We start from the raw sequence: 16,125 nt of genomic DNA, 5'->3' as shown, positions 1-16,125 counted from the left end.
ACCGATTATTGTTTTGCCAATATTATCTCAGGTTTCTTGCAGGTGAGACTTTTAATCCTGTCCCTTCTGTTAAATGTGTATCCTACTATAATTTACATAACTCTTTATGAGGTACTCTTTTTTTTTTAATCTCTAGCTGTTCAAACAGAACCTCCTCTTTATTCATGACCCAGATGGGCTGATAATTTCTATTACAAATGCATAATCCAAGTCAAGCCATTGGAGCTTCAAAGAATTTCCCATAGAACTCTGTTCAGTTAAAAAAAATCCACAGTGGAATGTACTAAGCACATTCAGGCCATGGAACAAAATTGTTTGCTTTTTCCCCAGGACGTTTTAGCAATGTGTCAAAATATTTAAGTTAAATTTTAGAAAATTCTGGTAATTCTTTTCTGCAAAAGACTGTGGACTTGGAATGTAAATCACGACATTATAACATGCTTAGTATTGTAAGAAGTCAGATAAGTTCATTCTTAACATTCATTCCATTCCATCATTACTTAAGAGACTGTTAATAATTGCTGTCTAGGAACAGTGCATCATGTCTCCAAAGACTGGTTTGAACAAAACTGATGTTATAAAATTTCTATTGTTATATCAGAAACACTTGTCTTTGTAAGAAGCCGTGAAGAAAACAAAACGTTTTGAAGAAACAGACATTAATATCTTTATTACATGAATTTTTATTAGACTCAGTGGAATAGAAAATAACTTTTTCTATAGTTAGAAAAAAAATGTTTTGGGAGATCCACTCATGATTTGTGTTTTGTACAACTCAGCGATTTAAATATAAGGATGTTTCCTTTACACTGCAGTCCTCTGAAGGAGAATCAAAGTTAAGGGCCTTAAACCTTTGCAAACAGCACGGTGTTCTCAAGATCTAAATGCTTGGGAACATTCTCACTTTGCTAGACATTTTGTATTTTTTTAATATTATTTTATAGCATTGTATTTAAGGGAAGAGATTTTGGTGTGCATTTTTCTTTTAACAGCCATGATGGGGAAAACTGTAACAGTATATGTTGTGATTATCTCATATGCAGTTCTAAAATGCTTCTGTGATTTGCATCCTAAAATGTTAATGGCCTTGACTACCCATTAGAAATAACAATCTATTTTAGTTAATACAGCATTCCTCTGTTTCTATAATATTGTTACAAAAGATAATGGGCTGGATTCAATAAACCCTACATAACATTACACGCACACACACACACACACACACACACACACACACACACACACACACACACACACGCACGCACGCACGCATGCACGCACACACACACACACACACACACACACACACACACATGTGCACACACAGTAGCCCGCCGATTTCTATTAATAAAGCGGTTCTACATATTATTTAGAGCCACATAAATCCAGTAAACATCATGGTATTCTAATTACAGTACAAGGAGCTAAACTGTATGCTAATCAATCAATCCAAAATGGAGGAGCTATTCAACAAGCTATAAAGTAAATATGTACACTCTTTGCAGGTTTTGGCCTCGAATTCCTAAACCTACACTCATTGCAGGTTTTGGCTCGAATTTCCAAATCTACTGGAATATAGGCACAGAAACTACACTACACGAAAAGAATGTTAGAGGCTGCTGCTGCTCTTCTGTGTATGTGCAACAGGCCCAAGCCTGTGCTGCTACTGGTGCTAATAGACCTCAGCCAAGACGGAGTAGGGTGTTTAGATCCTGTTTAACTTTTCATGGTTTGCATGAGGTGAAAATAGTAAAGTGCTACAGGGTGGATAGAGACACACTACAGGTATTCTATAACCTCTGTCGTCCTCAACTGAGAAGAAGGGCACACCGAGGGGAACCCCGATACCTGTGGAGACTAAGGTATGTGTAGCACTTAGAATATTAGCTACAGGAATCATTCAGAGACCAACAGGGGACATGCTGGGGTTTCACAGACATCAGCATCTAGGATCCTACATCAATTCCTAAATGCTGTGTTACAGCATGTCACTGACTGCATACATTTTCCCTGTACCCCGAGGACAGAGCTATAACAATATAGGATTTCTACCCTGTAGCACACTTCCCTGAAGTCCTGGTTGCCATAAAGTGCACACACATTGAGATCAAAGCACCAACCAGGGAAAATGGAAGGGTGTGGATGAACACAAAGTGCTTCCACTCCATTAACTGCCAGGTCATGTGTAACGCTAAGGGAATCATCCTGAATGTGTGTGCTGGCAATCCCAACAGTTACCTTCACTACCATTCCTGGCACAACTCTCAGCTCTACCAGAGGTTTTCCAGGGGTGATATCCCACAAGGTCATTTATTGGGTGATGCAGGGTGTGCACTTGAACCATGGCTGATAATACACATCAGAAATGCACACACACCCACTGAAGAATGTAATAATGAAGTGCACACTCAAACAAGAATGTGTGTTTGGGTTGCTGAGGTCACAGTTCCATTGCCTAGATACATTAGTGGGAGCCCTGCAGTACAACCTCCGTACTTGTGTTGAAATTTTCACTGAAAACAGCTTTAACAGGAACATCAAGAGGAAGGGGCATGCATCCCACCACCACTGGCAAGGTCATTACAGCCACATGCAGGTGAGGTGTCAGAGGGGGGGCCACCAACTATTGTGGGTGTAGGTAAATATAGGTGTGCCAATATACTCTTTCCCTGACCAAGAGGCAATGGATAGCACACATGCCGACCACCTAAGGAGTACAGCTTTCATCCTATGCACATACATGCAGTAAAATTGATGCAAGTCAATGCTCACAACCTTTACTTACTCATCTAATGGATGTGTACTGCTAGCATCACATTAAGTCAGCCCTGAATTAAAACACTTCTAACGGCAGGACTATCAAAGTACATGTTGAACCTGGAACAGGAAAATAAATGGCTAAGAACACAAATGAATGTCAGATCATTGCATACTGTTACTTGCTAATATACCTAAGTAGAAGATATGTGAATATTATAGCAATGACATTAATATGTGACAGGACTGACTTATGTCAATAGACATTTGTGATTTATCAACTAGTAGGTCTCATTCATCAGAGATACACACAATACAAAAACATGTAAGACAGCAGTACAATTTTCAGTAGAACATTACAAACACACACATACTAAGCACTCAGTCAGCTATGCACCCTATGCATCAGAAAAAAAAAGACTTCTACATGGCCCACCTCATAAGTAAGGGTATCTCATCCAGGGACAAGGAGGCCATAACATCCCTGTATTCCTCCCTTATAAGGCCAATTATTGAGTACAATACCCTCTTTGGTATGTGCTTCATTCACAAAGCACATGCAGCAACTGGAGAGACCACAGAGGTTCCTCACCAGAAGAATCTAGGGCCTGAAACATCTACCCTACACAGATAGGCTAAAAGTCTTGTCCCTCTACTTAGTTTCATGCAGACTCCTCAGAGGTGACCTCTGTCTGACATACAAAGCAATCTCAGACCCCGCCTTGATGGGACTGCTGCATATCGGCAAGTCAAGCTGCACTTGAATAACCCGCATGCATGACCTCAACCTGGTCTGTGATATAAATAGGACTTGTTGGTGGGACAGATTTGTGTCCCAGAGACTCCCCCATCTGTGGAATAGACTCCCTCTCCACGTCAAGTAGAGTACCTCATTATCTCTTTTTAAGCACAACCTAGATAACTGGATGGGAAACAGAAAATACACCCCCCTGGGATCCCACCTGTGTCCCTGCTGGACAGGGGCTTTGAGGGCTAAACTCTTGGCTAGGCTTATAAGGGCCTCAGGGCCTATAGCCTAGTAACATCCTATGATCCTATAATCCTATGATACACAATTGTCTATATGTCCAGGAAGATTACTTTTAACTGAAACTTGGCTCTTTTGTCCACCCACAGCCCATGTGTAATCAACAATTGTGTCATATACATCTATTAAGTTATCAATAAGTACAGTAAAAACAAATCCGCTTATGAAGTATTACTCAAATTTATATATTTTACTATACAAGTAAATCTAGAACTTGCCATGTGCAAGCTTGCCTGGAAGCTGCTCCTGGGACACATCAGCAATGACATCAAGCATTTAAAGTGCAGTTTCCAATGGGCTGTCTGGATCTCTGAGAGTAAACAGGAGCTCTTCATTTAGTGTCACTGGTGGCTCAGTAGCAGACCCCCCCCAACCCCCCATAGCAAGCTGTTCAAGGGAAACTGCAGCTGCTCTCCTGTGGAAAGATGAAACCATATCAGTGGTCCAATGATGTACCTAATCATAAGTCCTGGTGCAATCCTGTACTGCACTGACACTGACACTGTTCACTAACTGGTTCCAAATCTACATTCTGGCAGCCGTATCCCCACGTCCTCTGTCAAGCAGAAAGGCATCATGGTGCCTGAATGCCTGCACTATCGTATAATTTTCTGCATCATTGAAAGGGGTTTTACATTGATTTGTACTCTTGGGTGCCATAACCCTATGTGACATAAAACAGCTAAGGATACAATGTATAAATGTCACCTAACTAAAGTCTTGTTTATGTACACATTTCTCAACATTAAGCACTGGAAACACATATTTCAGTTGTTAAAACTGAAGGTCATATGGTTGTCCAACCTCACCCTCACACAGAAACCAAAGTTTGTCCAAACCAAAGAATACATTTTTAGTAATGCATTATATTTCTTACTGAAACATCAGGATGGTTACAGATTTTCAAGAGAAAAACACTTGGAACACACTTTTGTTATGGCAACACAAAAATGATAGGTTGAAGGTTTGTATAAATCAAGGAATACCACATCATTAAATTGGTATATATGCTTTCAACACAATTAGCAGAATGTGTACACATTTACAACAGAAAAGTGCATTTATGATTGCAAGTTACCCCTCACTGTGCCCATCACCCAAATGGAGGAGGTCCTGGGCTATCTCAGAAGCATAACACCTGTATCATTGACATGTGCATTACATTTCTCTGCAATAACACAACAAATTGCAAAATAACAATTTTAACAATAATACTTCTGATGAAATTTAATAACCTGTTTATTTGAAAAATGTAAATGCCTGGCAAAAATACCTATGCCAACAGCGAACTATAAGACGTGCATACAGATAAAAGTTCCATTTTCTACTGGATATATACATTGCTTTGTAACATGTTACAAAATCTAGAATGCACTTGATAACTACAAGCATACCTTACAAAATTAGAAGCCTTCCCTGGAGATAAAGCAAAAGGAATAGCAATCTGCAGTTTTGTCCAGATACACAGGTCTCCTCAACTTCAAGTTCTCTAGCTACACCCATTACCTTTTTGTAGTGTAGATTCAGGCCTCTGAGCATGGTTAAGATGCAAATGAGGTGTGAACTCATTAGAATTGCTGAATACAAAACTTTTGACTTTGTGTATCAGATGTAAACATAGTGATTCGTGGCAGAGAGAAAGAAGACACAACAGCAGTTCAGACCACCTTCTCTGCAGTGGGTGTGTCACACAGGATATACGTACAAAGTGTTCAAGTAACTTTAACAGGCTTTTAAATGGAACTAAAACAGCACACACTTATTTTCAGCAGTAGATAAAATACTCTTCCTGTGCTGATAAGTGTTTTTCAGTGTCATGTACTTTTTATCATAAAGTTAAATGTGAATGATACTAAATGCACTATAGAATGCATGTCTGACATTACAGCAGAGATAAGAGAAAAATGAACACAACACAAAAACAAGACAGAGCTGCATTTGTGCAAAGATATCCATAAATAGTTGTGTGATCACTTATTGTCCTGAATATCTAAGCAACACATGTACAACCAACTAAGAATGTACAAGTGTATGTCCTATTAATACTGTAGAGGACATGTGATTTGCTTTCATGCTGCAAAGCTTTCTGTGGCAACAACAGATGACACACTTTCACAGTGTTTTGTAGTTTCATTAGTATGATACTTCAAATACACAGCTATGTAACATTATGTGACGTTAAAATTTTTTTTTTGAAATATTATATTTGCATGACTTAGTGCACACACAGTGAAACACATCAGTATTTAAAATGTAATGTCAGCTTGGATGATATGGACAGCATAAATTACAGCTGTTGAATCAAATGTGTGTTTAGCATACATTGTAAAGATGTTGAGGCACAGAGAATAAGAAATAGTTAGACTATGGTTCAAGGCCCACATTATTGTTTTAAACATAAATGATATTAATATTTTTTTAGAAAGAAAATGTATTTTGCCTTTGTCTGTCTTGTTTGCACATTGCTGACCTGCGTGCAAACACTCCTTATATCTGTAGACAAAAAAGATGCATTGTAAATTGAAAAAAAAAATACATTGTTACTTCTTTCACCTTTCTTCATGCAAACATGTTAAGTGGTGTTCAGCTGTGGTCAGCACTCATATACCACACCTGCAAATTCAAAACACCTGCAAACAAAAAAGATACATTGCAACTTGTAAAAAATATGCATTACTTGTTTTTCCTTCCTGTGCACAAACATGGTAAGTGCCATTGCAGGGTGGTTATCACTTTGGACAGTAATGAGTGTAAAAAATACATGTACTTCCTAGCTTTCCCTATAGTGAAAAGAATAATCTCATGGTCACAATACAAGTAAGCCAGGGTTCTAATCCAGCACATTCCAAATTGTATACATGCTGTCTCACTTTATTGTAGGCAATATAAAGATAATTATACATAATAATAACTATGTATAGCAGTTGATATCATATGAATTATATGTGTGACTGGGGGTATCTTGACAATTAGGCTTCTGTAATTAAAAGTTCCTTTTCTGCCCTGGGATGGACTTCATACTTTGCTGATAGTCATCTTCACAACACACATAATAGCGGAAAAACAGAATGTATTGTGTGGTTTGACCCAGAACTCAGAAATCTTTCCTGAAAGTAATACAAGTATACGCATTTCCAGTATATTGTCACACATTACTCCTGCACCACACCTGAAAATGCATATACCAGGATCTTGTCAGATCACATACACATACAGTTACAATTTATACCTCCCAATTCATGTCTCAAATGTCAAATCATTTAACAGGTATAACAGCAGATAAGCCATAAATTAATGTCATCTGTCACATTGCCCTTCCTATTTCATAAACTGCTTTCCTCTCTGTTTGGCAATATTGCTCTGCATGCATCATCACCCAAACATGGTTGGCATGGTTGTGTGGGTTTGTGAACTGGCCATAAAATAAGATATTATGAATTGGCAGGAAAACACTTTAACTTATTTATTTATTTTATTTTATTTTACATTTGTTGACCGGGATAGTCCAACTGGATATATGTCCATTTTCAGTGGAGGCCTGGGTAGAAAAGCTCCAAGCTAGAACATACAGTAAAAAAATCACAAAATGATTACAAGTAACACACAACTTCCAGGCTCCAGTTGAGCAAGCAGGTAATATAATCATACATTTTTAAAACAGTGTTGACAAATTGACTAGGCAATGTAACATGATTACAGACTATAGAGGAGGATCTAGTCAGGTTTTGAACAAGGACATAGTCAGTGAGTTTTAAAGTATAGCTTGAGGCTTTTTTTGAACTGAGTAAGAGAGGGCTCAGGAGTAAGATCAGCAAGAAGAGAGTTCCAGGTTTTTCCAACAGAGTTAGCAGAGAGTCCCAAGCAGAATTGTTGATTTTGGATGTTTGAATCAGTAGTTTATTAGAAGAGTGAAGTGACCTCAGGTTGCTATAAGGGTCGATGATATTTTTAAGTCCAGGTGTATTATCGGGGTGGTTGAGAACTTTATGGGCAATTATAAGCTAGTTGTACTGAAGTAGGCTAGACCATTCTAGCCACCCCAGATGATTTAGGTTGTGACAGTGGTGGGTCCTATAGGCCGTGCCTGTTGTAATTCTAGCAATATGGTTATAACAGTTGGAGAGTTTGCTAAGAGTGGATTTGTTCAAATTAGTGAGTAGAGGGGAGGTATAGAGAAGAGTGGAGAGTAGATGGGAATGAGCAATAGTAGTCCTAGCAAATGCAGTAAGGAAAGGTTTGATCTTATAGAGGGAGACAAGTTTTTTGTTTATGGTTTTTATAGTTTGATTGACATGGGTATCAAATTTGAGGATGTTGTCCATTGTGATGCCTAAGAGATTGGTTTGCGCATCTGGGGAGAAAATGGTACTGTTATTAGATTTTATGGTAAAGAGTAGTGAGGAAGACTTACAAGTCAGGGAGAAAAGAAGCAACTTTGTTTTGTTAGGGTTTAATATCAGCTGATGGTTAGAGAGCCAGTTTTCAACTATATTGAAAGTATTCCGAGTTAATGTCATTAGATCTGTCAGGGAGGTGGCTGAACAAATCAAGGTGGAGTCATCTGGATACAGGTAGCACTTGGGATGACAGTGGGAAGGTAATTAATAAAGATAGAGAAAAGAAGGGGTCCTAGTATGAAGCTTTGGGAGACTCCTAGGGTGACGGGTAGATGGATTGATAGTTTGTTCTGCCACAGGATGGCTTTTTATCTACCACACAGGTATGATTGAAACCATTGAAGCGCATGGCTATTTAATGAGAATCCCTTAAGGGTGTGCATGAGTATTTGGTGGTTGACCATATCAAATGCCTTGGAGAGATTTAAAAAGAGGGCTGAGGAAAGCTTGCTATTCTTTCAGTTATGGTTTATGGTGTTAGAGAAGGATAGGAGGGCTGAGATGGTACTGTGGTGCAGCCTAAAACCATGCTGAGAGTGACCTAAAACCATGCTGAGAGTTAGCCAACAGCTTATTCTGGGTCAGATAATGCATAAGTTGTTTATGGACACACTTCTCCTTAATTTGTGCCAGTGGTGACTGAATAGCTATGCCCTGCCATACTCCAGTGATATTAACAGTATGTGTGATATTGTGAAAGTTAACTGGAACATTCTAAGAACTGTAGATGAATTTGAAAATGTGATAGGTGAAACACAGTGCTTTTTGTTTAAGAACAACACAACCCTTAAAAGGCACCTTTGCTATAATCTAAATAAGAACCAAGGAATTCCTTCAGAAAGAATTGGTACACATAAATGCAGAAATTGTAGTGCATGTAAATATGTATATACTGGTGAATTGTATAAACACCCTATATTGCACTTTAACATTGAAGGAAGTACATCAGTATAACGTCATACTGATTGCATACGTGCAAACATCGTTTCATCTACATGTTGTAATGCTGGTATATGCATAAACATATAAGTAGTCTAGATTCAGTTGCAACCTTTGTGAATTCATTGTATGCACAATTGTGTTGATGTTCACAAGAATTATTGAGGTAGTCCTCAGCAGTATTGTGTGACTGACAGCATTTGTGTCAGTAATTGTTCTGCATGAACCACATTCACCTCATTTGTAATGTGTCCATATATGGTATTAGAGCACTCACACACAGTTTTCCAATGAAAAACATATATGCATATGATATGCAACTGATGTATTTCCTTGACAATGGTAGAGTTATATGACTGTGTGAAGACTTCCACTATGTGGCATGTAATGCATACACAAGACTATATTTGGAGGTGTCACGAGTCATTTTTTAAATAACTACAAAATGATATGGGGAATATACAACTAAGCTTAGATCTGTTTTTGGATGGCACCACACACTCTCACCCACAGAAAATAGACAATCTGGTAGCTGTCAGATTTGGATCCAGCTTCACCCCCATCCACAATAGATATCACCCAAAGTACACATGCAAACATTACTCATTTTATTTTCTCAAGAGAGCAGCTCACCTGTGCACTCTCTAATGCTAAAAACACTATATCAGTGGGCCCTGACAATATCCCAGGTTGCCTCTTCGATAACTTACAATCTGACCTAGCAGACACAACTGGATTCCTACTTAACTACAGCCTCCAGACAGGCTATGCTCTGGCATAAGGGTATACAGCAACAATCATCCATCTGAACAAGGGAGGACCATCAAATGACGCAGGGAATTATAGAGTCATAAGCCTGACTCGCCTCATCTGTAAGGTACTCAAAGGAATCATCATGGACCTTATCAGAAAAGACACGGGTAATCTCCTGACTGTAACCAACCCAGTTTTGATTCATTAAGGATACATTTTATCTGTTTAATCTGTTTGTCTTCTTCAAGAAGGTCATCATGGGCATGGATGAGGGAAGGACTGTACATCCCTCCTAACTAGACCTGGCCAAGGCATTTGACACAAATCCAAACTCAGATATTACAGATAATTATCTTAACTGGCCATGAACACATACATTATTAGGTGGGTAGGCAAATGGATCACTGACATGACACGTACTGTTGAAGTGTTTAATTCACCACTACCAAGAGTACAGTGATCAGGGCCATACCACAGGGTTTTGTACTACACTCTTTCTTGCTCAGTATTTACTTCTCAGAAATCAAGACAAACTTAGACAGCCTTTGCCTTACTCACTTTGAGGATGACTGCAAAATATGGACAATCATTGAATCCATCAACATTATTGATATACTGCAGAAAATATTAATGCACTAAAATGATTTGTGCCAGGGCCATGGAAACACACTAAATGAACACAAAAGCATATTTATTCCCTTTTGAACAGCAAATATCCAAACTAATTACAATATAGACAGCACACCCTTATGAGTACACCTAGTGGTATGTGATCTGGGAAATCAGTTACATGGTAATTGGAATGTCGACCACCGTGTGTCCACAGTGGTGACAAATCCCTTGCATGTGGCACAACTCATAAGTATGGGCAGACCCTCCATATCAAAGGACATTATAATGTCATTGCACTTGGCCCTCATCACACCAATAACTGAGTACAGTGCATCCTTTTACATGTACCTCACCACACATCACAACAGATTGAGCAACATCAAAGTTTTTGCACAATGAAGATACATGATATAAACAAGTAGTCATATGCAGAAAGATTTAAAGCCTTATTACTGTATTATATCGGCAACAAACTGCTATAGGTCAATCTGTGTCTGGCCTGCAGGGCACCCTACAATATGTCCTTGATGGCAATGTTACCCATTAAAGCAAACTGCATAAGGGTCACTCATTCCAAGGATGTGAACTTAGCCTCTGACATAATAAATCATGTTGGGGAGATAGATGCATCTCTCTGACACTACCCCTTCTTTGGAAAATGCTTGCTGTTCATGGAAAGCAAAGGCCTTTCCTGACTATCTTCAAATGCAACATAGATCAATGGATGGTTAATCATGATTGCACTCCGGGTATTGTGTCCATGTCCCTCATGGATAGAGACATTTGGTATAAGATAACATAATACAGGCAGATCCCTGTGTGAACATTGTTCACATAGCTACTGAAAATTGTGTAAGTCATGTTAAATATGGCTAGGCTTTTATGGGATCTTGGGACTTTAGCCTAGTGCTCTGCTATGCACCTATACAACTTATGACATTCAATTGTATCCTGGGTACAGTTATAGTTTGACCATACAGTGTCCTGGACATACCAGTACATCACATCAGTATTACGAATTGATTGTCTGTATGAACACATATGCATGCATGTCAGGATTTCATGGTAGTATAAAATTTTCCATGGTAATGTCAGGGTGGCAGTGATCATGTGGCACGTCTTCAGTTTGACATGTGTTGATAGAAAGTGCGCGCCATGTATTGTTTGGTATGTGAACAATGTCAAAGTGACAGCTTTCTTGTTTACTGAAGCTAGACTTTACAGTGCTGGAGTTTCTGTGCATATGAGCATAACTGATGCATTGCCATGAGTCTCACATAGTGGTGTACCATTCATTATGATGGATCACTTCTGAATTCTCTCATTAATCGCAGATGGTGCAAATAATATCCATTGCTATTATATGTGGCAGATGCATGCAATACACCGCTATGTGTAGGGAATCCATTCATACTAGTGTGTTGTTTTTAACTGTTGTTATCCATATGGCTGATACCTATGTCATCCAGGGATGCTTTACTCAAGCGTATCACTTATGCCACTGTGATCTCCCACACATATTGTCTTCCATACATAAGTATTCTTTGTGATGCATAACCAGTAGGACTTGACAGTGTAGACTTCCCTTCAAGGTGTTCTACATGATGCATGTGTGATATATAGTTCTGTGATGCACCCAATAAATACACAGCTCATTGAGAACACTGATGGCATGGGTTACATTCTTAAAGGTGTGGATTGTGGCGTATGTGTCATGCAAACCTCTCAACTGGCCAGGATCACCTCTAAATTAAACTTCAGGTGTAACACTGTACCTCTTAACACCTCTAAAAAGTGGTCATTTTTGAGGAAGGTGCATTGAATTCCCCTATTACATTAATGACAAATCATTACAGTTGTACAAGTGTGTTCCTGCAGAACATGTATAATAACTTATTTACAATAACTTATTTACATTCACGTATTTTATGTCAATGTCACAGATTAATGGTGGTATTATTTTAAAATTGTCCATGATTGTGCCTGCTTCTGTCGAATGTTGTCCATTAGCCTGTTGCTATGTGTCTCTGAGTAGTTGAGTGCTATGCTGACATTTCAGTCATATTCAGGCAACTCATTTTGCACACCTTCATAATATGCACCTAATCCCTATTTCATATACTATCCTTGATATATATCCTCTCCAGTGATCATGTCAGGATGTTTAAGTCACAACCAATCATCACCATTGTTATGTAACGCTATGTAACAATCACATAGTATACTATAATGTGTAATGATATAAATATACTCACACAGGAGGGGCAACTAGCATTACATACTGTGTTATGTATGTATGTGATTAATGTTATGCTACTGACTTGTCTTTGGAGTGTACGTACATTGACATGCCCTTATCTAGCGTACATTACCATGTTTAACTTGTTCTGTTTCTTCATTACTAACATTCATGTCCGTGTCCCTTTTCAGTAAACACACTTCCCCAGACTAGTGCATTTACACTGCATTCTATGTACTCCTGATGATCATCCATAAATCCTTTATTTAAGTCTGCCAAAAACATATTGTAGTGTACATTGCAATGAGTACACTTTTTGATAATGTGTTACCATTGCATTCATTGCATTAATTTAGGCCTGGTGATCATTGTGGCTGCCACGCAATTCTGCAGAGCAGGTTTGCCATAGGTAAACTTGTCTGCATGTACTGTATGCCTACCTGCTCCTTTACATGGTTTCCTGGCTGGCAACATTGTTGCTGGCCACAAAACCTCATTTGTATTCATGTAAATGCGATGCATGGCATGCATATCATATACGATAGCACTACTGCTCATCTCACAAATATGCAAACTCCATGTAGGCTTCATGCTAAGCCTACACAGTTTATTGAATCCCTGGGTATTTGTCTCTAATGTCAAATACAAATGTTATTGGTCCCTATATAAGTACTTGCCTAGCTGCCCTTGCAAGCTATTCTAAGCCTTGCTAATTTCCATTCAAAGATGAGAATCATACCCTGTACCTTATGTCTGTGAGGTAAACTCATTAACCATTATGCCAACCCCTAACCCTAAAAGGAATTTAAACAGTGTAACCTTGACACAAAAAATACCTGCATTAACCCACTGTACTGACTGATACCAAAAAAAATAAATAAATAATGAACTCAGGCCATGCTGGTGAGAGCTATGAATCCTAACCACTAGACGGCAAGGGACTTACCCCCACCAGAGATATTTAAGGTTTTTCATCTGCAAGATGCACACTTCATCAAAATATTTATAAAAGATCACGGTTCATTTTTTTTATAAGAAGAATCGTAATCATATGACAACTGCACACCAAAAAAAAATTAATTCTACTCTATTCTGCAGAATAAAACTGATAGAAATGTAGCTATGTGATGCAGGTGTTTTTTCTGCTTCCAAAGACAATTCCCAAAACAGTTCTCTGTTTAATAACAGGTTCCACTAGTCCACACTGCTTTCCAGGTGAGAGACCTTCTCAAGAACAGAAAATGTAAATTTGTTAAAATCCAAACACTGTTCTTTATGTCTTGCTAAGGCAGTTGTTTTATCATTTTGGCAACAGCACAAACATTCTGGCATATTCTGCTTTTTAATTTGTTGTCTATTTTTCCAAAATAATAAGATGGGCATGATGTACACATTGCTAAATAGACAACACTGGTTGTATTACAGTTATAATTTCCCTTGCTTTAACAAGTTTTACACTGAATTGTAACATGCTTGCTTACATCAATAAATCTGTACTGTGTACACATGCCACATTGAGACGTATTAGTGTTAACATAGCTATCAGACAAATAAATGTCTTTTCCAAGTAAATATTAATACTGTTGCCTCCTTTTTAAAATTTAAGTGCAGAAACTAATTTCTCAAAGTGCCTATCAGAGTAATTAAAAACATGCCAATGTTGCATCAAAATGTTTGATGCCAAAATTGTCATTAGAAGACATAAGTCATATATCTTTATGACTATCAACATTACAATTATTCTTATATGAACTTTAAAATTATTCTTGTGTTATTACAACACATATACTTTCTCCAGGTCTAGGAATGCCCATTTGGACTGTACATTCCAAGACTTAGATAAAGCATATGACAACGTCCCAAGAAAGATGAGCTGAGCAGACCTCTGAAGGTTAAAAGTCTCAGAATAATTGGTAGAATTAGTGCAAACTATGTATGTGAACCCAATGACACAATTACAAACATGTTTTGGACTCACAGGGGGGTTACCAGTGGGAAGAGGTGTGCATCAGGGTTCATCTCTAAGTCCACTGGTGTTCATACTGGTGATGGACTACATTACAAACAGGTCAGAACGGACAGATCAACAAAGTTACTATATGCAGATTATGTGGCATTACAGACAGACTACGAACAACAACTTTAATGAAGGATGGGGAAATGGAATGCAAAACTGAAAGAACAAGGGATAAAGCTGAGCACAGATAAGACAGTTGTAGTGGCAGCAAATGGGAGAAAACAGAAGACGCTGAGAATTAAATAGAAGGGAAAATAGTGGAACAAGTTGACAGCATCAAGTATCTGGGAGGGGTGACTGAGGAGAAGGGAAGTCTGAATGAGGATGTCAAAGCCAGAATCAGAGGGCTGAAGCCAACTGGCACAGAGTGTCAGGGGTAGTGTATGACAGAAGAGTGACAAAGAAATTGAAAAGAAAAGTGTAAAAAACAATGGTGTGACCAGTACTACTGGATGGATCAAAAACCTGGACAGTCAAGACAGAGCAGGTGAGGAAGCTAGAAGTTATGGAGATGAAGTGCCTACGATGGGTGGTAGGATGTATATTCTAGAACAAATGAAGGGATGAGGACATCAGAGCAGAAGCCCAAATAGCTCACATTGCAGACAAGGAGAACAGATTACAGCAGTCTGGACACATTTGCAAGAAAGCAGAATGTGATTTGGTGAAAAAGATTCGGGGCAGACAGAAAAAAGGAAAAAGGAAATGAGGACATCCTGTAAAGAGATGGATGGATTGTGTGAGAGAAAACCTGCAACAATCAATCATCACTATTATAGAAGGTATGAGAATAGTATTGAATTGGCAGAGAGATGGCAACAGCTAATGCAATACCCCTGACCCCATGTAGGAAATGAGAAAACGGGCTGATGTTAATGGTTATGATTATAATTGAAAGCTTTACACAAAACAGGTGCAAATGAATCTGGTCTCTTCAACTTCATTTCACTAGTAACTCATTCCACTAAATCACAAGCATACTGTCTATCAATAAACATTTGTTTGAGGACTTCTATTTCTTTAATGAAAATAGAATTATTTGAGACCAAATGGGATAGCCTAACAAACTGTTCCTTAACAATATTGAGTTTCATCTAACTTGGGTGATTGCTATGGAAGTGCAAGTGTGAATTACAAAAGGCAGGTTTCTAAAAATATGTCATTCAAAACAGACACTTATATTGTTCTTATAGGTAGTAATGTCTAAAAAAATCAATACTCAATTCAGAGTACGTTTGCGTAAATCTAAGAACTTCACTACTTAATCCAGTTCCTGAAAAAAATAGCTCATATTCTGTTACATTTTCACTCCTTAAAGGGACAATCCCAGGGATTTTTTGTTTTGATCCAGCCTTTGTTTACT

Source organism: Protopterus annectens, chromosome 2.part2 (assembly GCF_019279795.1).
Source record: "Protopterus annectens isolate FY-2018-M chromosome 2.part2, PAN1.0, whole genome shotgun sequence".
In the NCBI taxonomy this organism is placed as follows: Eukaryota; Metazoa; Chordata; order Ceratodontiformes; family Protopteridae; genus Protopterus; species Protopterus annectens.
This window is presented reverse-complemented; position numbering follows the sequence as displayed.